The sequence below is a fragment of the Diceros bicornis genome, chromosome 26, assembly GCF_020826845.1.
Source record: "Diceros bicornis minor isolate mBicDic1 chromosome 26, mDicBic1.mat.cur, whole genome shotgun sequence".
NCBI classification, from domain to species: Eukaryota; Metazoa; Chordata; class Mammalia; order Perissodactyla; family Rhinocerotidae; genus Diceros; species Diceros bicornis.
Genome location: NC_080765.1, coordinates 25,277,188 through 25,301,849, shown reverse-complemented (window position 1 = coordinate 25,301,849; position 24,662 = coordinate 25,277,188). Strand labels below are relative to the sequence as shown.

General features: G+C 45.5%; 1 pseudogene; it reads left to right on the top strand.

The window, feature by feature from the left end:
- The first annotated feature begins 2,172 nt into the window (after nt 1-2,172).
- Nucleotides 2,173-24,662, top strand: part of LOC131421989 (acyl-coenzyme A synthetase ACSM2A, mitochondrial-like) — a 75,361-nt pseudogene continuing 52,871 nt past the window's right edge.

Here is a 24,662-nt window from a genome sequence, read left to right as displayed (position 1 = left end):
CGATTGTAGCTCTATCCACCGACCATCCATGCTATAAATCAGCTCACTTCTAGAAGAAAATATCTTCACCCTAAGAAATAGAACATTCATTAAAGGACACATCTGGAGTTCTGTTCGCGTTTTCCTAATACACATCAAAATAACCACAAACATGAAAACTGCTCGTCTAAAATCACCTTGCAGGTCTTGGCTGTTGTGAATAATGCTGCAGTGAACACAGGGGTGCATGCATCTTTTTGAATGAGTGTTTTCATGTTCTTTGCATAAATACCCATTGGGGAGTAGCTGGATCAAACGGTAGTTCTATTTTCAATTTTTTGAGAAATATCTATATATTTTCCATAGTAGCTGCACCAGTTTGAAGCAACCTAAGTGCCCATCAGTGGATGAATGGATAAAGACGATGTGATACATATACACAATGGAATATATGTACTCAGCCATAAAGAAAGACAAAATCGTGCCATTTGCAACAACATGGATGGACCTTGAAGGTATTATGCTAAGCGAAATACATCAGACAGAGAAAGACAAATACCATATGATTTCACTCGTATGTGGAAGATAAACACACAGATATGGAGAACAGATTAGTAGTTACCAGAGGGGAAGGGTGCTAGGGGAGGGCGAAAGGGGTAAAAGGGTACATGTGTACGGTGATCCATAGAAACTAGAATATTGGTGGTAACACGATGTAGTATATACAGAAGCCGAAAGATAGTGATGTACACCTGAAATTTACACAATGTTATAAACCAGTGTGACCTCAATAAGAAATTAATAAATTAGGGGCTGGCCTGGTGGCATAGTGGTTAAGTTCACACGCTCCGCTTCGGCGGCCCAGGGTTCGCGGGTTCGGATCCTGGGTGCGGACCTACGCACTGCTTATCAAGCCATGCTGTGGCAGCGTCCCATATAAAGTAGAGGATGGTGGGCATGGATGTTAGCCCAGCGCCAATTTTCCTCAGTAAAGAGAGGAGTATTGGCAACAGATGTTAGCTCAGGGCTAATCTCCCTCACCAAAAAAAAAAATAATAATAATAATTAATTAGTTAATTAAATAAAATCACCTTGCAAAACCCACTTTGAGGAAAACTGATCTAACTGAGTTCCCACTTTAATCCTAAGAAGAAAGGAGTATTATCTCCATTGAACAGAGGAGAAGACTGACGTGGTAAACACTTTGACATTTATTTTGCATGAAATTGGGATTCACTGGTGGGTATTGAGCAGAACTGTGACATGATCTGACCTCTGATCTATAGGAGCGAGGTGTGCAATCCTTAGAGTCCTCAAAAGGGAGTATCTGCCAGGTCTCAGTGAGGAGGCCACACTGGGCAAAGGAAACGAGGCCTTTAGCACAACAAAAGTGGGGGTCTGGGGTATCTGGGAGAAGGGCGGTCAAAGGGGAATGGGAGTGGGTGGTGATCAGGGAAGGAGGCCTCTCTTAGGAGATGAGGCCAGAAGAATGAGAAAGAGCCAACCGTGGAAAGAGAAGGAGCAGCAGGAACAAAGACAATCAATATTCCTGCCCAGGAGCTGGTAAGGAAATCTTCACGCCTTGTTCTTTTGGAAAATAGGAGAGTAGGCACAAGTATCGGAGACCTTGAGCATTCTGGCTGCTGCTGCCTAGATAACAGGGAATGGAAATGCAGCCAATTGGCAGAACTCCTGGAATCAAAGGTCATTAGATTTAAATTCTGCAACCCCCATCAAGGTGCACGTGGAGGAACTCAGAGACCAGCCTGCACAGCCTTGGAACTACTTTCCCTGGAGCCAGTGCATGGATGGAAACGATAATTACAACTGTTACAATTTCTACAGTGATTCTCTGTGTTAGGTTCTCTGTGCTAGGTGCTTAGTATTCAAGATGTCTGAGTCAAGGTTCAGTTGAAGGAAATAGAGGCTACTTGTATTAGTCAGCATTTACTGTAGTAACAAACATCCCAACGTCTCAGGAGCTTATAACCATGCATGTTTTTTCCCGTGGGTCTGTGGGTTGGCCGTGGATGTGCTGGGCTCAGGTCAGCTCACATGTGCTATCATTCTTGGACCAGGCTGAAGGTAGGCACCTATCTGGGACATGCTGCTCTCACGACAGAGGGCAGAAATGCAAGAGTTCCTGGCCAACCACACAGTCGCATCCACTCATTGACCAAAGTGTATCCCATGGGCAAGCCAGAGTCAATGAGAGGTGGATATTACTCTTCCCCAGATTGCACTGGGCAAGTCACATGGAAATGAATGGGGACATATATCCTACTACAGGGAACGGGCAAATTGTTGGGAACAACAATTCAGTCTACCACACCACTGTATTTTAAGAACAAAGGGATTTATTGCATGGAATTGGGTGTTCACAAAGCTGTCAGAGGTGCTGGAGATGTAGGATCTAGACAGGGTGTTGTGTTTTTGGAGAGTGGCACACCAGAAGGAAACTGAAATGTGCCAGTTCACTCACAAGCACAACAGATTAATTTCTCGAAGAACCTCGTAAAGCTGGGATGAATCTCCTTAAGCAACTGATGACTATACAGGAAAGACTGACCTCTGTCTCCTGTTTCCTTCATAGGTCTGACCATGCACTGGCTGTGGAGACTCCAGGGGCTTTGTATCCTGTAGGGGCTCAGATGTCCAAGCTCACTGTCTGCATTCATACCAGGCAATTGGCAGCCCTGCAGTGGGGCCACCAGGAAGTCCCTGCCAAGTTCAACTTTGCTAGTAATGTGGTGGATCACGGGGCTGGCGTGGAGAAGGTAGTGGGGTGGGGACGAGGCACAGGGTTGGACAAATTGGCTGAGTTCATTAATCACCCATTCATTCAATAAATATTTATTGAGCACTTACATGTCAGGCAGTAGGATGAGCTATGAAGATGTCCACTTTCCAGGAAGGCAGCGTGGGGTGGGAGCAAGAGAGCATGAACTTGGCATAAAGACGAGCCTAAGAGACTGGTGCAGAGTGGAGCGAAAACCTTGGGCAGCTGACACACAGTTTGCCTGCACATGCTGCACGTGCTCTGTTGTGACCTCCCAGAGTCAAACAAGGACTAGTGTGTTGGGGTCATAGAGGAGGTGGCTTTGGGTTTAATAAGAGAAAATCAGCACTGACCAAAGACTGCATCAGTCTTCTCAGAAAGTTATGTGTCCTTGTCATCAAGGTGTGTAAGCAGGATGGCCGCTAGGCAGGGGTTGTCAAAAGGGCTCCAACATGAGAAATCAGAGAAAGAGAGTGATGAGGAAGTTTCTGATTTTCCTTTCCCTCCCTGGAGTTCTAAAATTCCACCCCATTCACTGCTGATCCCGCCCCTGCCTTCGCTTGAAGTTCTGTGTACTTTTATGGAGGGTGGAAGGATTCATCTTGGCTGGGATGGGGAGAGAGGTGGATCTGCCAGCATGGGCTTAAAAGAAGTCATAATCACGGTGTTGTCATGACAAAGCCTTAGTGCGGAAATCGCAAATGCTGGGCCTCTAGGCTGAAGATGGCTCATGGTGCAGAGTGTTCTTAAAAAAATTTGGTCAACATTTTAAAATTGAAAAATTTCAGATAAAAATTTAGATTTCTGGCTTTTCTGTAAAAGTAAGAGCTCCTTGGAATAATGAGGAAGGCCTTTACTACCATGACTCAAAATCCTGATTCCATAAAAGAAGTAATTTAATAAATCTACTACATAAACATCATAAAAACCTCTCCTTTGACAAATAACACTATAGGCAAAATCAAAAAACTAATGACACCCAGGGGAAAAATGTTCAACTCATAGCACAGCAGAAGAGTTAATATCCCTAACACAGAAAGAGCTCCTAGAAGTCAAGAATGAAAAGACACAACCCAATGTAAAAGTGGGCAAAGTAGATGAAAGGACAGTTCACAGAAGAGTGAACTCGAATGGCCCTGAAATGTAAGAAAAAATGCCCCACCTCACTCATGCAAATTAAAACTTCGCTGAAATAAGATTTTTTACGTCTCAGTGCAGTTAAATACAAAAGTTTGACAGTATGCTCTGTGGACAGGGCTATGAGGAAATGGACACTCACACATTACTGGGCAAAGTGCAAAATGGTACAACTCTATGGAGAGGAATTTTGAAATATCTAACCCAATTACCAATACATTTTCTCTTTGACTTTGCATTATTGCTCTCAAACTATGATATGGGGACTGCTGAGGATACCAGAGACTCTGAAATCAAAACTTTACCAAAAGAAAACTAAGACAATTGGAACCCTTGTGCGTCACCAGTGGGAATGTAAAATGGTACAGCTTCCATGGAAAACAATGTGGCACTTCCTCAAAAAATTTAAAATAAATAATTTTAAAAATTAAATAATGACTGTATAATCCAGCAATTCCACTTTTAGGTATGTACCCCAAAGAATCAGAAGCAGGGTCTTGAGATATTTGTACACCCCTGCTCATCATTATTTACAATAGCTGAAAGGTAGGAACAACCCAGTGTCCATCAGTGGACGAATGGATAAACAAAATCGGCATATCCATACAAAGGAATATTATTCAACCTTAAAGAAGAATGAAATTCTGATGTATGCTACAACATAGATGAACCTTGAAGACATTATGTTGTGAAATAAACCAGACACAAAAGGACAAGTATTGTGCGATTTCATTTATAAGACGTGCCTAGAGTAGTCAAATTCATAGAGACAGAAGATAGAGTGATGGTTACCAGGCTGGGGGGAGGTGAGACTGGGGAGTTGTTTTGTAATGGGTACAGAGTTTCAGTTTTGGATGATGAAAAAGTTCTGAAGAAGGATGGTGGCGATAGTTGAACAATAATGTGAATGTACTTAATGTCACTGAACTGTACACTTAAAAATAGTTAAAATGGCAAATTTTATGTGTATTTTAACACGATAAAAAAGGAAAACAAAATAAATACACAAATAGAGAAAGGAAGAGAGAAATTAAATAAATAAACAAACAAACAAAAAATACATCAATTTAAGGTAACAGTTGCCTTCTTCACTTTCACTCTCTCACAAGTGCACAGTGGCATTTTCCAGAGGCTACACATGGGTGATCCTGCAACAAAGTAAGTGCAGAAACAGAAAATAAAATCCAACTGTCTTCTATTAAGGAAGACGTTAAAGACATTTGCAAACATGTAAAATGATGCCTCTCTTATTGTTTTTTTTTTTTGTTTGGGAAAGTATACTCACCTCTGTATCAAAATGTATCTTATTTGTGGTCATGTATAATGGTTTTATTACTGTTATTTTTAAAAGCACACATTTATAAAATTTCTCAGTTTTAATTTCTAGTACAGTAAATATTGATAGATAGAATCCATATAAATAAAAATTCTTTAGGGTTTTTAATACTTCCTAAGAACCTATAGGGGTCCTGAGATTAAAAAGCCGACTAAGCATTGGTGGGGCAATCCCAAGACTGGCATTTATTCTATGTGCTCATGTACCAGCCCAGCCTGATCAGTAGGTCTTCTCTTTCTTCAGGCTGGGAAGCGGCCCCCTGGCCCAGCCCTGTGGTGGGTGAGCAGTGATGGGGATGAAGTGATGTGGAACTTCAGCGAACTGTGTGAACTCAGCCAGCAGGTGGCCGATGTCCTCTTGGGGGCGTGTGGCCTGCAGCGTGGGGACCGTGTGGTGGTGGTGCTGCCCCGAGTGCCTGAGTGGTGGCTGGTGACCCTGGGCTGCATGCGAGCAGGTTGGTAATTGAGCACCTGGACTGGGCACTGTCTCCCTTATGAAAGAAACTGATGGCAGAGAAGTGCAACCATCACCCCCTCAAAGATGCCCCCTCCCCATAGTGTGCTGTCCTTCCTCGTATGGAAATATTATCCTTCTTCCATTTATTTACGCAAACTGTTTGCCAAGCACTCTGCTAGAGGTTGCTAGTATGGGGTGAACAAAACATGGTCTGTGTACTCATGGGACTTACAGGTCTTTGGAGAAAGATAGCTATTAAACTATTAATTGCACACATAATTATTTAATCACAATTTTAACAAGTGGCATGAGAATTTCATAAGGACCTATTCATAAGGACCTATTCATGTGACCTGTAGGCCACATCCAGGCCACAGCCTGTTTTTGTAAATAAAGTTTTATTGGAACAGGGCCATGCCCTGCTCACAGGTTCTCTGGTTGCCTTTGCACGATAGTGGCAGACTTGAGCAGTTGGGACAGAGAGCGTCTGGCACACAAAGCCTAAAATATTTACTGTTTGGCCCTTTGCAGAAAAAGTTTGACAATCTTGCTATAAAAGGAGACTCAAACTGACTAATCTGAGGGGGTCACAGAAGGCTCAGTGGAAGTGAAATTTGGGCTGAGATCTGAAGGATGAGTAGGATTTGGCCAGGAGAGGAGGCAGGGAGGAGTGCTCCAAGCAGAGGGAATGCACAGAGGGGAGGGAGGCTTGAAAATGATGAGAGAAGCTGCAAGGACGTCTGTGTGCCTGGAGTCCAGGCAGTGAGGAGGAAGGAGTGGCAGATGGCCCTGGAAAGATGAGTGGGCGCTGAACTACAGACCCTAGGGGCCGTGGTAAGGGTTCTGGCCCTTATCCACTGAGGAATGGGAAACCATGGACGGATTGAATGATGTGATCATTTTCTGTTTGTACAAGGTCACTCTGGTTGGTACGTAGACAATAGGATGAAGGAGGCCAAGAATGGGGGTGAGAAACCCAGATGGGAGACGAGGGATGATGGTGGCTTCAACCCGGATGGGGTGGTGGAGGTGGAGGTGAGTGGATGAATTTAGGAGACAATGAGGAAGAAACTGATAGCAGGATTTTTTGAGGAATGACGTATGGTAGAGGAAGAAAGCCAGGGTGATGGAGAAGTCACAGACACTTAGACAACTGGGTGGATGCGGCTCTCTTTCCCTGGAGTGAGGGACACAGGGAGAAGCAGGAATGGGGGTGTCAGGAAAGACGACTAGTTCAATTTGTTAACTGTTGTGTTGGGGGTACCCGGGTGATGTTCAAGAAGGGATGAGGAGTTCTAGTTATAAAAATAAGTCCTGGGGATGTAATGCACAGCATGAGGACTGTGGTTAACAATACTGTATCATATATTTGAAAGTTGCTAAGGGAGTAGCTCTTAAAAGTTCTCATCACAAGAAGAAAAATTTGAAATTATGTGTGGTGATGGATGTTAACCTATTGTGGTAATCATTTCACAGTGTATACATACATCAAGTTACAGACATACCTTATTTTATTGTGCCTTGCTTTATTGCGCTTCACAGATGTTGCGTTTTTTACAAGACCCTCCACCAGCACAAAGATTACAAATCACTGAAGGCTCAGATGACGGTTAGCATTTTTTAGCAATAAAGTATTTTTTATGTGGCTCCTGAAGTGTTGCGAGTGGAAAGAAAGTGAGCCAGGGCTAAGAGCTATTTAACAGGAGGAACGTGAAATCAGCTTCATAAAAGGTGAAACATAAGTCTAGTTATTCTCCAAAAGAATAAAACAAAGTCACAAGAGTTTCTTCAAGACAGAAAACAAAAACAAAGAAAGATCAAGAGCACTCTTGCCTAAGAAAATGCATTCAGTGTCCCAGGTTTGGGAAAAAAAGCCGGGACCTAGAGCACTGTGGTGCTGCAGGACCACGGACAGTTCCAGGTGCCTTTCCTTATTTTGGTGACTGTGTGAGTCTGGATACAGGAAACTCCTGCAGGGCATTTTGTGTGTGTTGGGGGCGGGGGGAGGTTGTATTGGCCTTAGACTGTCAATGGTGTAACATTAGGCAAATCAGTTTCTCTCCTTAGACCCCTTACAGCTCTGATAACACAGAGAAATCTGGGTTCAAATCACTCTGATCCTTTGTCCCCTTGTTATTGTTATTCCCCATTGGTCACCACTACCCGACCTCCCCTCCTCCATTTACTCCCCACTGGCTGTTTGCATCGGGCTTCTCTGGGGAAGAAGACAACCCTCCCTTCCAGTTCTCTCTAAGTCATTTGGCTTCTCCAGGCCTCGTCTTCATGCCTGGGACTATCCAGATGAAAGCCAAAGACGTTCTCTATAGGCTACAGCTGTCCAAGGCCAGGGCCATCACAGCTGGAGATGAAGTGACCCAGGCAGTGGACACCGTAGCGCCTGACTGCCCATCTCTGAAAACAAAGCGACTGGTGTCTGAGAAAAGCCGGGATGGGTGGGTGGACTTTCAGACACTAATACAGTGAGTACCTACACGTCTTAGCCCAGGTTTTCACGAAAAGTAGAAAGGGCACCAAGCACTTCTGTGCAGGTGCTTTATTGGGAAAGTCCAGGGAGCAGAGTGTGGGACTGGGGAGAGTGAAGCAGGGAAGAAGAAAAAGCTAATGCAAGAGTTTATTATTGAGTCACTGCAGGGATAAGTGGGGCTTGATCTGCAGGAACCTTCTGAGGAGCACACAGAATGCCTCTCAGGATTGTCCACTAAAGGACTGAATGTTGACCCATCAGAACCTGACCCCCAGTGGTGGAGAGTTGAACTGGGGGGCATTATCTACCCCATGCTTCTGGGCTGCACATGCATGCAGAGCAGGCTCAGAGTCCCGTGCCATGGTGGCAACAGAGAAGCCCTGGGGCACAAAGTGAATCACCTGTGGTCCACACTGCAAGCAACACCATATGTGTTGAAACTTGCCCAGAGTTGTTCACTGCAACCATTGCTGGAATCAGAGGTGAGGCCAAGAGTGTATGAGGCAAAACAGAAGAGCAGGCTGAATACTGAGTTTCCAGAGTCCTCCTCCCACCTTCTCTATCCCTAAGCCAGGCTGCTTCTCAATTCAGAGGACTCTATGTGTCATTCTAGCCGTCAGTAGCAGGACTGGCTGGAAGAATGCATTTCTCTGTCACATATCTGAAATCCTCCCATTAGAGACACCTACCTTAGGAAACCCCTAGGGAGAATGAAAGCTTTTCTAATGTCATGGTCTTTAAGATAACTGTCAGAGAAGTGGACAACATGAGACCAGCTTTGACACTTGAAATCGGGACACTGGAGGAGGGGTTCAGGAGATGTGCGGATGCTTCATGGGAATGGAAGAGGGTGTACTGGGAAAACTCATACTAACTGAGCACCTTCTCCTTACCTGGTGTCATGCTAGGGCTCCAAACAACAATCAGATCAACATTTATTGAGTTCTTGCTGAGCAAGTTGCTCATTTCCTTTGTGTTACAGTTAACTTTCTCGATAACTCAATGAAACAGACAGGTATTGATCCCATTTCACAGATATGGAAAGTGAGACTCAGAGAAGTTAAATAAATGGTCCAACGTTACACAGTTAACTAAGTGCCAAACCCGAGTGGTTTTCAAGCCCAAGTCTGAGTGACTCAGAATCTCATCATCTTAACCTTTCATCAGCCCCCCTCTGAAGTGGGTTGGCTGACTTGCCCTTGCCAGCATGGGGGAAGGTGGGAAGAGATGAGTCACCAAGACATCTGGTGTCCAGGGCAGATCTGAGAAGGTGACAGTCCGTGTCTCTGTCAGAACCATCCACCCATCACTGTGTGGAGACTGGAAGCCAAGAAGCAGCTGCCATCGACTTCACCAGCGGGACCAGTGGTCTTCCCAAGATGGCACAACACTCCCACTCAAGCCTGGGCATCAAGGCCAGGATGGATGCTGGTTAAGAAGAGCTCTTTCTTTGCAGAGAACTACACGACCAGGCCTTGAGACTTGCCTGAGCACAAATCGAGTTCTACTGGGGTGGGCTACCATCTGATGCTTCTGAGATAGACGGTTGGGAAGGGGGACACGAGGGAGCAGGGCTTAGCAAGCTGGGTATCCAGTGACCTCTGGTGGGACATTTCTGTTTCAGATAACATGGTATCTCAACACCTCTTCAGTGGTTTGAGCCACATGTCTACTAGACTGAATGATGAACGTAAAGTTTATATGCGTTTCTCCCCAGACTGCTCTCTATCTTGTCCTTTGGGGTGCTAGTAATTTGCTTTGATGCTCCGGATTCCGAGAGGGCGTTTGTGTCAGCAGCAAATTGCTTTTCAAATCCATTGACGTAGAAGCTGTAACTGGGTTAGTTAGATGAACTGAGGTCTCAGAATTTCTGGATCTCAGATCTCATAATTCAGAATGTCCTTCCACTCTACACCAACACTGTCAGTGGAATCAGGAAATACTCTGCCAAGATTGTCATGCGATAATAACAAGAGCTCTTCAGGGTCTTTTTCAGTGGATCCTGCTTACCATGTTAATTTTATGATTAAAACTGGAAAAATATTTTAATACAAAAAACCCTCAAAAACTTAAATGTCCCACCTGTGAGCCAGTGGTGCCAGAAAATTAAATTATTTAATAGAAATTATTTCATGGAATAGCTATGGTAAAATGCAGTTTCTAAAAGATGAGAAGATAAATCACTTAAATGTAACTAAGATGTTAAATTCCCAGCCCCTCCAAAATTTGGTCCTAATAGTCTATGACCCAATTTCCCTACGGAGCTGAAAGCATTAATCATCTTCAGGAAGGGACACACGCTATGGAGATTCCCTGCCACAAGGAAGTTCTTCATGTCTGGCGTATATCACTTTTGCTTTAAAACAGGGCTGATACCTTTTATTCTGGCCTGAAGAAAGGGAACAAGTTTTGCCCTGTACCAGACCCTCAGCTGTGCTCAGGAAATTCATGATTCTTCAAAGAAAGAGAACCAAAGGTTTACCCAGCCAAACTTGAACTTAGCAAGGCTCTTGTTAGAATATTCACTTAGATGTCTTCCATTAGTAAACGTTTCCTGGATGGTTACCACACGCCAAAACTGTACTACATTCTGGGGATAAAGTGAATGAGACCCAATTACCTGTTAAGTCATGGGAGCTGGGGTCACACCTTCTGAATACTTGCTCTTTCTTGATACAAGGATGTGTGGATAGAAGCCCTCTCCTTCCCCCTGCCTGCTCACACTTACACACACTGCTACGAGCATACACAAACACACTCAGGTCCACACAGACCTGTGTACACACACCTACCCCTCCCGACACGTATGCAAACACTCATGCTCTACTCACCCCAGCTTGCAGTCACGTATATGTACGTGTGTTTCCTCCATGTTCTCAGCATGTGGACAGACCTGAAAGCCTCTGACATAATATGGACCATCTGAGACACAGCTTGGATATTGAACCTCTTGGCCTCATTTCTGGAACCCTGGCTGTCAGGAGCATGCACATTGATCCACTCTTACCAAAGTTTGACCCACTGGTCCTTCTAAAGGTAAGAGAGGATCCAGTTTGCACCAAATGGTCAGAGTGAACCCAAGGTTTGCACACTCCAATTTATTGCAGTTTCTTTCAGTTCACCTAATTTTGACTAATCCTTGTCACACAGATGGACAGTGTTCAGTAAGCGAGATGGAAATGGTCCATGCCCTCATAGAGCTCATGGTCCAGGGAAGGAGAGAGACCCATATACAGATAAAAGGAATATATTCAGGAGACAGGCATCATGGGTCATTTATTTACTCAACACGCATTTAATGGGCTCTTGCTCTGTTGTCAAGTATCAGATAGATGGTGGTGAACCAAGTGTAAAAGAGAAGAATGGAATATTGGAGGTGGTGCCATCTGTATGTGTATGTGTGTTTGTGCGTGTGTGTGTATAGAGTGCAGTCATCTTCAGTGTACAGGTTGAAAATAATTTACATATGTTAGACACTTTAGTAGTCAGCTCAGGCTCCTATAAAAAAATAGCATAGACTGGCTGGCTTAAACAACAGACATTTATTTCTTACAGTTCTGGAGGCTGGGAGTCTGAGTTCAGGGTGCCAGCATGGTTGGGTTCCTGGTGACAACTGTCTTCTTTGCTTACAGAAGGCTGCCTTTTCCCTGTGTCCCCACATGGTGGAGAGAGTGAGCTCTGGTGTCTCTTCCTCTTCTTATAAGGACGGTAATCCCATCATAGAAGCCCCACTCTCGTGACCTCATCTAAACCTAATTATCGCCCAAAGGCCCCACCTCCAAATATCACATGGGGAGTTGGGCTTCAACATGGATAGTGGGGGACACAACATTCAGTCAATAACAGACACCCATGTAACCCCCACCATCTCAAGACGTAAAACATTCCCACCACTGCAGATAGTGCTCATCCCCCTTCAGGCCATTGTCCACACCTGTTCATAAGTTATTCACTCTTTTGGCCTCTACCACCATAGATTAATTTAGCCTCTTCTTAAACTTCATAGAAGTGGAATCCTACAATATGTAATCTTTTGTGTCTGGCTTCTTTGACTCAACATTCCCTGTGAATACTGTCCATATTGTTGCACATATTAGAAGTTTGTGCTCTTCATTGCTGTATAGTATTCCATTCTGTGGCCCTATCACAATTTCTTTTTCCATCCTATTGTTGATGGACATCAGGGTGACTTCCAATTTGGGGCTATTATCTGTGAGAAGTTTTGAAGAATAAATGTGAGTTTTTCTAGTGGAACTTGATGCGGTAGCCATTAAATGAAATCTATAAACTACGTTACCCTGGGGCAACAAAGCAATGGAAATGGGCTCATTTTGCCTGCGAAGTCATGCCCTACGTTGGACTCTATTTGTGATGGGGAGTTGGGTCACTGGCATCCTGGGGCCTCCAGGTCTCTGTAGCAGTTGATGGCCCACCCCGACTTGTGTTTCGCTGGCAAAAGAGACCCCAGGAGCAAACTGAGGCGTGGATGATATCCTTAAAGGTCAAAAGGTCAGGCATGGTCTGGGTTCTCTCAGGAGATTCTCTTCAGGTGATTCTGTCATTCTCTGTTTTAAACAAATTCTTACTCTGCCTCCTTCCAAAAAAGGATTTGAAGTGGCTTTTAAGTGTCACAAATAGAAGAAAAAAACAACATGAAAACAATGTAAAATTATAAAGCCTATTAGGAAAATACAGGGTGGAGATAGGGAAGAGGGGAAACTAAAGACAGTAAGGAGAAGTACAGCAAATAAGTGGATAATTACATGTTGAGCTTCCTGTAAGGCAACGCAGTAAGGGAAATGGGATGATCTTCATAACTTATACCAGTTCATCAAGGGCACTCAGAGGAAACAATTACATCATGCACTAATGTTAATCATTTTTTCTATATATTTTTGCCTAAACCATCTTTGTAATAAATTCTGCCCAAAGCAAAGCATGGATGGAGGTGGTATTGCATAACAGTTGAGAGTACAGGGTGCAAATGCTGGTTCCACTACTTGCTGGTTGTGTGACCTTGGGCAAGTTACTTAACTCTCTGAGTCAGTTTTCCCCTCTTTAAAATGGGAGTGATAATGCGAACTCTGTGAGGTTGTTGTGAGAATTCAGTGAGATAGCACAGGGCCTGGCAAGTATTCAGTACTGGCTATTTTTTAGTAGCACTTCTTCTGAATTGTCTGTAGGCAATTTTAACTTTTCAAAGCACTTTTCTACGTGAATTGTATCCCAAAAATATTTTTGGGAAATAGGGCTGGAATTAATCTATTATAAAGCTAGTCCCAGCAAGTTAAAGACTTAACCAAGACCACATAGCTGATTTGTTACAGTGGCTGATGTCTTTTCCTTGGTGACTGGAGGTTTATGTAATTCTAGAAGTGTGTTTATGGGGGCAAGTCATTACATTGGCAGGAATAGGCTGCCAGGATTTGACAAAAATGTTCCAAATTTGTCCTGGACCTTTTCCCTATAATGATAGGTGGTCATTTCTCTGTCATTTTTGGCTTGAGGGTGCATGAGAATTGGGGCTCATGTGGCCTGAAATAGACACAGCAAAGAAGCTAGGATTTAAATCCGGAGCCCACCTCCACAGCTCATGCTCATAACCACTGTGCCTACCAGTTAGTTTGGCATCTGACCTGATGGGCAGTGTCAGCTGGCTCTCTCCTTCCAGGCCCTGCCCAGCTACCCAGTCAACAATGTGGTAGGAGCCCCCATCATTTCCTGGATGTTGGTTCAACAGGATCTTTCCAGGAGATGGGGCTTTAGGGATTGGAAAGAGCCTCTGGTCTATTGGCGCCTCCTCTTGCCTCCCCCACATACACACGTGCTCATCTATCTGGCCCTCTGAGCACGGTTAGCCCCATGAAGCTAACTTCATTGTCAAAGCACCTAGAATCCAGCTCTAGGCAGAGTTTGGTTCCAGGGAGGCTCAGAGGAACAATGACCTCTCTTTTCAGTTACAAGTTCCCACATCTACAGAACTGCTTCAGCAGAGGGGGGACCCTCCTTCCAGACACTCTGGAGCGCTGGAGGGCCCAGACAGGACTGGACATCTGAGAATTCTATGGCCAGACAGAAATGGTACCTGCTCCTAGAACCATGGGCTGGTGAATGTGGTGGGCTTCAAAAGGCTCTTTAATAATAAAAACATGAGCCACCATTTATCATGCACTTATTCAGTGAATATTTATTGGGCACCTACCACGGAATAGGTATTGACAATTCAGCAGAAACAAAACAGGCATAGCTCCTGCTCTCACGGAGATGACATTCTAGCAGGAGTCGGGAGAGAGACATAAGCTACTAAATATATGACATGGCAGATGGTGAGAAGGTCTGTGGAGAGAAGTCAAGCTGGTGAGAAGGGGTGAGGTGGGATGAGGGGCTGCTGTTTCAGATATGGTGGTCAGGAAAGTCCCCTGCAACGGGGTAGTGTTTCTGCAGAGACCTGAGTTTATTGAACATGCAGGCACTGTACTAAGCTGCTCAGATTGAAGTGAGGGGTGGGGAGAGGAACCCACTAGGACCCCACCTCACCTGCTGAGATACCTTCTTGGAACTCTTGGGGCCCTGTGAGCACGATGTGGATTCCCGTCGCTCTACACTATGCCACTTACCCAAACTACCTGGGGAATCCTTCCCCCCAACTCCTTTCCCCAGTGCTGCTTCTTGGGACTCTCAGGACTTCTCGCCTCCTCTCTCCAGTCTTTTACCTTACATCCTTCTATGGCTAATGGGTCCCCTGGCAGAACTCCCGAGAAGGCTCATGGCAGGGCTGTGATGTGGAAGAACTTTGCACATGTGGGGAAGGACAATGGAGTCATGGCATGGGCTTTCAGCCTTTCAGAGGAGGCCATGTTTAGGGACTGCTCCTTTGGACACCAGCCTCTCTGTAGGATTCATTTCAGGATTCAAGCAGAGCTGGTCCTCTTATGGCAGATAATTTAATCCCATATTATTTTAAAGGACTTTTGGTGTCTGTGGTCACTTGTTAAAGTATGGCTCCTTCTAAAGGGATTATAATGTGGTTTTTAGTTCCTCTTCCCTGGGGAGTGGTCAATCAGATTGCTTTCCACTGTAGGGCAACCCCTAGGATGAGGGTTCCAGTAAAGGGGGAGCCAGGGAAAGGGGAGGGAGGGAGCCACCAAATGAGAGGCCACTTCAGGACTGTGTCAGGACCTGCTCTGCTGAGTCTGTCTTTCTTTTTCTGTGAGCTGTGAGCCTCCTGAGGTTTGCTGATCCACCCACGACTTCCCACAGGGAATCACCTGCAGAGTTTCCAAGACAATGAGAATCAGACCTGGCCACCTGGGACCCGCCATTCCCCATTATGATGTGCAGGTTTGTTAGGGGCACTAAGGAGGGAAGGAAAACACCAATTTTTCAGTAATTTAGTTATTACATTTCTCATTGAGGAAAAATAACAGAAAGTAAAGATATTAAAAGGAGGGAGGGAGAAAGAGAGGAAGGAAGGCAGAAAGGAAGAGAAAAGAGAAAATTATTCATATTCTTATCATCCAGAGAAAAGTACTTTGAATAGCTAGCAAATTAGCTAGCTCATTAGTTATATAAATATATACATTTATTTATTTATTTTTATTTATTTATTTTTTTGTGAGGAAGACCAGCCCTGAGCTAACATCCATGCCAATCCTCCTCTTTTTTGCTGAGGAAGACTGGCCCTGGGCTAACATCGTGCCCATCTTCCTCTACTTTATATGGGATGCCGCCATAGCATGGCTTAACAAGTGGCGCGTCGGTGCGAGCCCGGGATCTGAACTGGCGAACCCCGGGCTGCCGCAGCAGAGCGCACGCACCCAACTGCTTGCACCACCGGGTCGGACCCCTAAATATATACATTAAAAAAGAAATAGGGGTGAATCTTAACATATCATTTTGTAGCTCACTTTTATCATTGAAGAATCTTGGGTGACCCTCTTTCCGGGTCAGTTAGCACCAATCTACAGCGTGATTTTTCATGACTGCATAGTGGATAGTCTGTCTCTACCGCTCTTTATGCCTTGTGTTGGTCAATAGGTGATTTCCAAATTTTTCGCTAGTAAAAACAACACTATAACCAATATGCTGTAGCTAAAATATTGCTCCTTTCCTCTATTTCTTCAGGCTAAATCCCAAGAAATAGAATGTGTGTATGTGTATCTATGGTTATGTGTATGGGTGTATGTATCTAAAGGGTAACAATTTTTATTCAGTGTTATGTGTAATTGTCTGCTCTCCCACCCTTGACTGTGATAACCATTTACGGAGCCCTTTTTTTAGTATCTTATTTCATTCTCGTACAATCCTGTGAAATAAGCTGTCATTATCTGTCTTATAGAGGAAGGCCCTGAGATGTAGAGTTTAAGTAGCTCAAAGACAACTAACTAGTAAGGCAGCAGAGTCATCATTTGAGTTTTGATCTGTGATGTCCAGGGACGTAGGCCTCAAAGATAACGGGAGGCTGTTATATTTCCTGAGCTCCTAAGGCCAGAAGAATCTTCCCAAGCTCCTCTGGTCCAGTCTCAATAAGGGGCTTCTCCTAAACCATCCCAGGCTGGTGGACTGGAAATCTGGGTTTAAAACTCTTGTCTTCCCTTGGTTTCTGGTTCTTGTTTTCAGTGACCACTAGAGTGAGAGGGTCTTCCATTTGACCAACTCAGCCCTTCCATGCTGCCATTCAAGCCATTTCCTGTTACGCAGATCAATCTGCTTCTTCCTCCAGGTCATAGATGACGAGGGCAATGTCCTGCCCCTGGTGCAGAAGGAGACTTGGGCATCAGGGTCAAGCCCATCAGGCCTATAGGCATCTTCTCTGGCTATGTGGTGAGGAACCCCCTCTCCTCTCTCTGTCCCCTGCTGGGGATAAGGGGTTCTGAGAGGGATGAGAGGGGTCCCAAAGTTATGAACTTCCCAAGAGAGATTGGCAAGACATAGGGACAAGGGGTGTCCAGTGTCCAAGAATGGGCACTTTGCCAAGAGAAAAGATTGGCCATTCATCCCTGTCATCCTTAGCCCATCACTAAGACCCCATTTGAAGAATCATCTTTCTCCAGACACCCCTTTCCACCCCAAGAAGTGCTTCATGCCAGAAAGCTTATTGCCTGTCAACTCTATACAGCAGTGTTTTCCCAAGGGCAGCCCTGCCCCCACCCCCAACGATTGTCCCTGCTCCATGCCATTGATCTCCTTCAAAGCTGTGCTAGATGCCACATTGAAGCCACCACACAGTTGGAGGCACCCCTACCTTCGGACCTTGCAGCGTTAGAAACAGATGATTCTTGAGGCTAACCGGCTCGATTTACAGGTGAGGATGGTGAAGACAGAGATTACAAAACTCATCCAAGCCCGTTATCATTGAAAAATGGACAGGGAGGACCTCAAACACGTTAAATAATAAATTAAATAATAAATCCAGTAATAATCGTTGCTACCATTTATTGAGTGCTTACCATGTGATAAGCCCTGTCTCAAAGCACTTCACGTACGTTAAACACATTGGATCCTCCCAAAGACCCTATGAAGTCCTTGGAGACAAATTGCTTGAGTTCAGAACCCCGCTCCACTACTTACTGTATGATCTTGGGCAAGTTACTGGTCTCTCATGCCTCAGTTTCCTCACCTGTAAAACATGTATCATAATATCTCTCAGCGTTATTATGGATATCGAGAGGCATTAATGTTTGTGAAACACTTAGAACAGTGCTATGTAAGAGTGTGTTAAATAAAAGAATTGCTGTAGATCCACATGATCACTACCACTGTACAGAGGAGGAAAACCGAGCCCCAGAGAAGAGGGCACAGCCGCACTGTGTGCTTCTCCAAGCATTTCCTGTGCGCTGTCCCCTCTATCCTCACGCGCCGGAATTCTCCCCACTCGACAGATGGGAAACAGACTCAGGAGTTGGTGGGTTGACTCAAGGCTGCAGAGTTAACGCCAGCAGGGGCTGCATGGTGACCAGGAGAAAGAGTCAAGCTGGTGGCCAAGAGATTTGGCTTCTGGTCTCAGCTCTGCCAGCTGTGATGGCTGTTTGGCCTCCGACAGGCCTCTTGATCTCTCTGATCTTCAGTACCCCTATTTTCCAAATGAGGAGGCTAGGCTGTGAATTCCCTATTCTGCCTTCTAACCCAGTGACTGAACATCCAACCTGGAGCCCACACCTCAACGCTTGAACAAACACTTGATATAAAGATGCGCTAACAAGGGGCAAAGCTCAGACTTTCTCACTGCTCATGAAAAAGTGCCTCAGCTGAATGAGGGCCCCGGCCACTGTAGAAATATGCACAATGCCTGGGGCCCTGGTGGCTTGCTGATGTGTCTCTAGAACTTTCAGATCTAACAGAGGAGCCAAAAAGAATGTCTAATAAACTTTGGTGCCCTTGAACAGGGTCATGGAGTGGAGCTGGGGTTGGGCTGACCGTTGAAGGGAAGGCGGAATCGGTCGGGGAAAGTGCCCTAGAGCTTGGGTGAGTGAAGCATCAATATGACCCGTCAGACTGAACCCCGGGGAGCAGGTGAGAGACCCTGGGGGAATAACTGAAATACAGAGGGAAGTCCAGTTCCACCTGGGGTCTGGGGTTGACAGGTTCAGGACAAGCCCACTGTGTTTAGTTGTTCAAGTTGTAAAAGTACAACCTGCCATCTGTTCTTGGCAGCCCTGCGACAGAGAACTTAGGCTTTGCAGGCACAATGACTCTGTCTACTCACCAGGACAATCTTGAGAAGACAGCAGCCAACATTCAAGGAGACTTTTGGCTCCTGGGAGACTGGGGAATCAAGGATGAAGATGGGTATTTCCAGTTCATGGGGCGGGCAGATGGTATCATTAACTCCAGTGGTGAGCTTGGCTTCTGGGCTGGGAAGGGTAATCTAGATCTTTATTCTGGCTGGTTCTAGACTTTGGGGCTGGCCTAGAGGTTGTGTCCAGTCTTCTCTGAAGGACAGGTTCTCCTACAGATACCGGATTGGAGCCTCAGAAGTGGAGAGTGCATTGATGGAGCACCCCGCTGTGGTGGAGGAGGCTGTAGTCAGCAGCCCGGACCCCATCCGAGGAGAGGTGATGGGCGAGCAGCAGCTTGCGGGTCTGCAGATTTGGGAGACAAGGGCAGTATAGAATGGTGGTTAAGAGCATGGACTCTGGAGGCTGGGCTGCCTGGGTCCAAATCTTGGCCTTGTTGGTTACCAGCTGTGTGACCGTGGACAAGTTACTTAGCCTCTCTCAGCCTCAGTTTCTCATCTGTAAGATGAGAGGTTGTTGTGATGATTAAATGTGTTAATATTTGCAAAGTGCTTGGAATAAGGCCTGGCACATAGCAAGCACCACATAAGGTCTATTATTACGGGGCTGCAGGGATTCCACTGCTGTCTGTCATTTGAATGAGAATCTGATCCCTGACGAGAGGAATGAGGAGGAATTTGAAGCAAGAGATAGAGCCCCTGAGCCATGGGGTCTACAGTGAGAATAGGGGGAAGAAGAAAGACCTCCTATAACGCCAGGGTTATAGGAATAGGCCAGACGGAGTCTAACAGAGCCTGGTGTGTGTGTAGGGAAAGGTTAAGGTGCAGACGTGTGGGTCAATGTCCAAGGACATTTCTGTAAGAAGTTGACCATGTCATACTCTGGCAGGTTAGGGATGTATGGAAATCATGGGAGCCACTACGCAAATGGGGCCCGAAGGGGATCCTCTACTGAGAAAACCCTGTGTGCCAAGCACTGAGCTAAGCTGTGCTGCATATGACTTCATTTCATTTCCCGTGAAGTATGACAATTGGATCTCCATTTTATAGACATGCAAACTGTAGTTTGGAGAGGTTAAACAAGTCATTTAGGCTGATGGTCCCTAGTCTTTATTTTCCTCTCTTCTCCAATATCGAATTTCTCCCCTTCACTCTCTATTGTCCTGGGGATACGAGGTGAGCCTGGTCTCAATCTGCAGTCCTACCTGTGCATCCAATAAGCCGCTTGAGAGAGAGGTGGGATCTTGGCTGTTATTATCCTTAGTTTCTCCCTTTGCCCTGCCCCGGATATCTGGAGGAGTAATTGGGGGATATATAGGTGGTGGCTGTGGTGGAAGTCTTAACACTGATTTTGCACTGTCCCAGGAGATGACGACACACTCTGACCCCTTCTCTCTTGGCCCTCATCCTCGCTGCAGGTAGTGAAGGCATTTGTGGTCCTGGGCCCACGGTTTCTGTCCCATTACCTGGACCAGCTCACCAAGGAGCTGCAGCAGCACGTGAAGTCAGTGATGGCCCCGTACAAGTACCCGAGGAAGGTGAGGCCTCTGGGCTCCCGAACTTGAGGAAGGAGGGATGGTTCTCCTCTTGTATTTCTCTCCTTCAGTCAGAGGATGAAGCCTCTAATTCCAAAGTTCTGCCTGACTATGACCAAGAAAGCCCAACTGTCCAGATTCCTGAAAATTGTCCTTAGCCTTTAAGTCACTCTGAATTGCAAGTCAGTTGCTCCTGTGGGAACAAGTTCTAGCCAATACCTGGCCTACATTCCCACTCTCTGCACTGAGGTCTTGCCATATTATTCAGGATTCTCTCAGTTGTAAGTGACAGAAATCCAACTTGAACTTTATTGCTCAACTGAAAAGTCCAGGGGTGGGTGAAGCTTTAGTCACGGCTGGTAACAGGCGTTCAAATGATGTGGTCAGGGATGTCTCTTTCAACACTTGACTTTCCTTCTTTCTGTATTGGCTTCATTTCTTGAAATTCTCTACCTTAGTAATGGCCCCCAGAAGCTCCAAACATACATTTTTAGCAGCTTAGCAAATCCCAGTAGACAAAGAGCATCTTTGGGGCCGGCCTGGTGGCATAGTGGTCAAGTTTGTGCACTACACTTCGGCAGCCCAGGGTTCGTGGGTTCAGATCCTGGGTGTGGACCTATGCACCACTCATCAAGCCATGCTGCGGCGGCATCTCGTGTACAAAATAGAGGAAGATGGGCACAGATGTTAGCTCAGGGCCAATCTTCCTCACCAAAAAAAAAAAAAGCATCTTTTTCCTCAAAGGCACCAGCAAAAGTCTTCAAGTTGATTCTGTTTGGACCAATTCAGGTCATGTGTTCATCTTAAACCAATCCCTGCAACCAGGGGATGGGACACTCTGACTGGCCAGTTCTGGGTCATGTGATCACCCCTGGAGCTAGCACAGGAAGGATGGGAGAGAGAGCTGCCCTGAACCCATGACATGGACTGAGCGAGGGAGGGGTGGCTCCCTGCAGGAAAATGGAAGTTCTCCTACCCGAAAAGGCAAAAAGCATAGGCTCTACCGTACCTGTTTTCAACTGTTTTCACTCTGAGGCAGAGAATTAAAGCATGGAGCTTGACACAGAAGGAGGACCTAGTTTTTGGAGCCAGGTACAAAATAGGAGCTTGCCCCAGGGAACGAAGAAAAATTTACTTTTTTGAGTCTGGGGTAGAAGGTGAGAGCAAGCACATTAAGCCTCAAGCCCCTCAGATCCTCGTGTAACCCGGATGCTCTCTGATGCTTTGTCAGCACAGGCTGATTGTCACAGGTGGTTTCTGAGAAGCAGACTCTGGGAAGGAGACTATCCTGCAGAGATTTATCAGGGAGTGCTTTGGATCAAGACCTGCAGAAGGAGATGGACGGGAAGGGAGCAGGATTGGGCAGAAGGTGAAGTTGCACTATGACATAGTTTCAGTGGGGGCCTCAGCCGACCCCATGGGGAGGCCTGAAGCTAGGACAACCTTTCAGGGTCTCCTGAGGGGGTGGAGGGGATAAGGGGAGGGCCTTTATAGCCCCGTGTGGTTCAGGCGTGGATGCAGGCTGCCCTGGGAAGGGGGCGTGGCCCTGGGAGAGAGAGCTCTCCTCAGCTGTGCACTCTCCAAAGAGGCCTGGCAGTGGGGGAGTAAGCCTTTTGTTCCCGCAGGGGGATCTGGGCAGCACATTAAAGAGTCCACCATGCAGACTTTCAGCCTGAAACTGATAGAGAGGCAGGATAGCATAGTCTCGGAATCAGACTGTTGCATTCAAAATCCATATCATCACTTACTCAACAATCTCTCTGTGCCTCAGTTTCCTTATCTGTAAAATGGCGATAATGGTGTTACTGTTTCACAGGTTGTTAAGAAGAAGAATTAATATTTGTAAGGCATAAGGCACTTAGAAGAGTGACTGGCACATAATAAGCATTTAATAAGTATTTTAAAAGGAAACTAGAAATCCAATAACACCAAACATATCAAGAATTTAGAATTTGGAATTGAAACTGAGTATTTGGGGAGATTCAGTGGAAGGGTCCTATCACACAGTATAACAGTGTATTACTCAGTAGACGTGTCTCTTTTTACATTCTCTCCTCTAGAATGCCCTGGGCAGCAGGTTCCTTCCACCTCCTCCCTCATTCCAGTGACCATACTCCCTTCTTTTTATTGATTGATTGATCTTCTTGAGGTCATATTAGTTTATAACATTGTGTAGTTTCAGGTGTACATTATTATATATCAGTTTCTGTATAGACTGCATCTTGCTAACCACCAATAGTCTAGTTTTTGTCCGTCACCATACGTATGTGCCCCTTTACCCCTTTTGCCCTCCCCCCACCCCCTTCCCCTCTGGTAACCACTAATCTGTTCTCCTTATCCACATGTTTTTTTATCTTCAATATATGAGTGAAATCATAGAGTGTTTGTCTTTCCCCGTCTGACTTATTTTAACATGATACCCTCAAGGTCCGTCCATGTTGGTGCAAATGGGATGATTTTGTCTTTTTTATGGCTGAGTAGTATTCTATTGTGTGTGTGTGTGTGTGTGTGTATATATATGTATATATATATGTATGTATATATATACATATATATACACACCACGTCTTCTTTATCCATTCATCAGTTGATGGGCCCTTGGGTTGCTTCCACATCTTGGTTATTGTGAATAATGCTACAATGAACATAGGGGTGCATAAACCTCTATGGATTGTTGATTTCATGTTCTTTGTGATATGCAGAGTAGCTTTCGTCTTAGCATTAAACGTGGATCTCCCTTATGGCTTCCTTCTACCTTCTATCTACTCTCCAGGGGCCAAATAGTAAATATTTTAGGTTATACTGTCTTTGTTGCAACTACTCAATTCTGCCCTTGTAGTGTGAAAGCAGCCAGAGACAATTGTAAATGAATGGGAGTGGCTGTGTTTCAATAAAACTTTATTTACAAAAACAGGAGGAGGGCTAGATTTTGCCCATAGGGTGTAGTTTGCCAAGCCCTGCTCTACCCCACTGTGATCTTAACAAACTCCTTCCTCAACAAAGTCAGTCTTGCCCTGTGGAAGATTCCCACATCAGCTGCTAAGATAGTTTTTTCGTATCTGTATCCCTATTGTTATTATTTTTATTAAATCCAAGACCATCTGATTCCTAGACTGATGCCCTGGCAAGCTGAACCATGGGAAGCCTCAATGAACTGTCATCATCATCCACATATTAGGATTCAAGAGTGTTAGAGATGGTGAGGTCCTTGATATCAGACCTTCCTTTTCACGGGTGAGAAGAGTGAAATTGGAGAGATTTTATAGTTTTGCCAAGGACACACCAACAGGAAATGACTGAGATGGAATTGAAAACCAGGCTTCCTAACTCTTAGATGTCTGTTCTCTCCAGTCGAGCTTAATAACCACAGCTAATATTTTTGGGTGTTTACCCCATGCTAAGAATTTAGCCTTGGAATCTCATTTAGTCCTCACAACAACTCAACAAATTTGTTGTTATCCTCTGGCTTATTCAGTGGGGAAACCGAGTCTCCTAAAAGCCAGATGACCCGACCAAAGCCAGGCGAGTGGTAGAGGAAAGACTGGAGCCCAGAGAGTCTGGCATCAAAGCTCAGGTGTCTGATGTGTCGTGTTGTGTTCACGTACTGCTTCTCGCCTGGTCTAGAGTATGTCAGAGACCAGCTGACCGACTTTATGTCCAGTTCCAGCCATTCTCCTCTTGTCCTTGTCCCCGAGCACTTTCTGAAGCTTCTTATTGCACAGCGGGCTGCCCTGGGTGTTTTCCAGGCTCAGTCCTCACTCACCTGGAGCCTCCAGCCTCAAGAGCTTCCCTTCACCCTGTAGCAGTTCCTCTGAAATAGCCAACCCCATTGGGGTCATGGACAGCCCACCCTGCACTGATTTTTCCCAACAGATGGAGTTTGTCTTGGACCTGCCCAAGACTGTCACGGGGAAAATCCAGCAACAAGGACTGCAAGAGGTCTGGGCAGGCCGGGGCTCAGTGAGACCTGCAGGGGCCTTTCCTGTGCTTCCTGCCCTTTTCCCCCTTCCATTTCCCTTTGGGTCTTCTGTCTTCCCCTGGGGATATGAGATTCTTTATGGCAAGACATGCGTGTGATTTTTGTCTTTCCTTGGTTATGAGCTCAAAATCTTTCCATGTTGGATATTGAAAGAAGAAAAGGAGGGAATGCGAGAGAGGAAAGGAGAGGGGAACAAAGGAAAAGGAAAGAGAAAAAGAGTGAAACAGCAAGATAGAGCAAC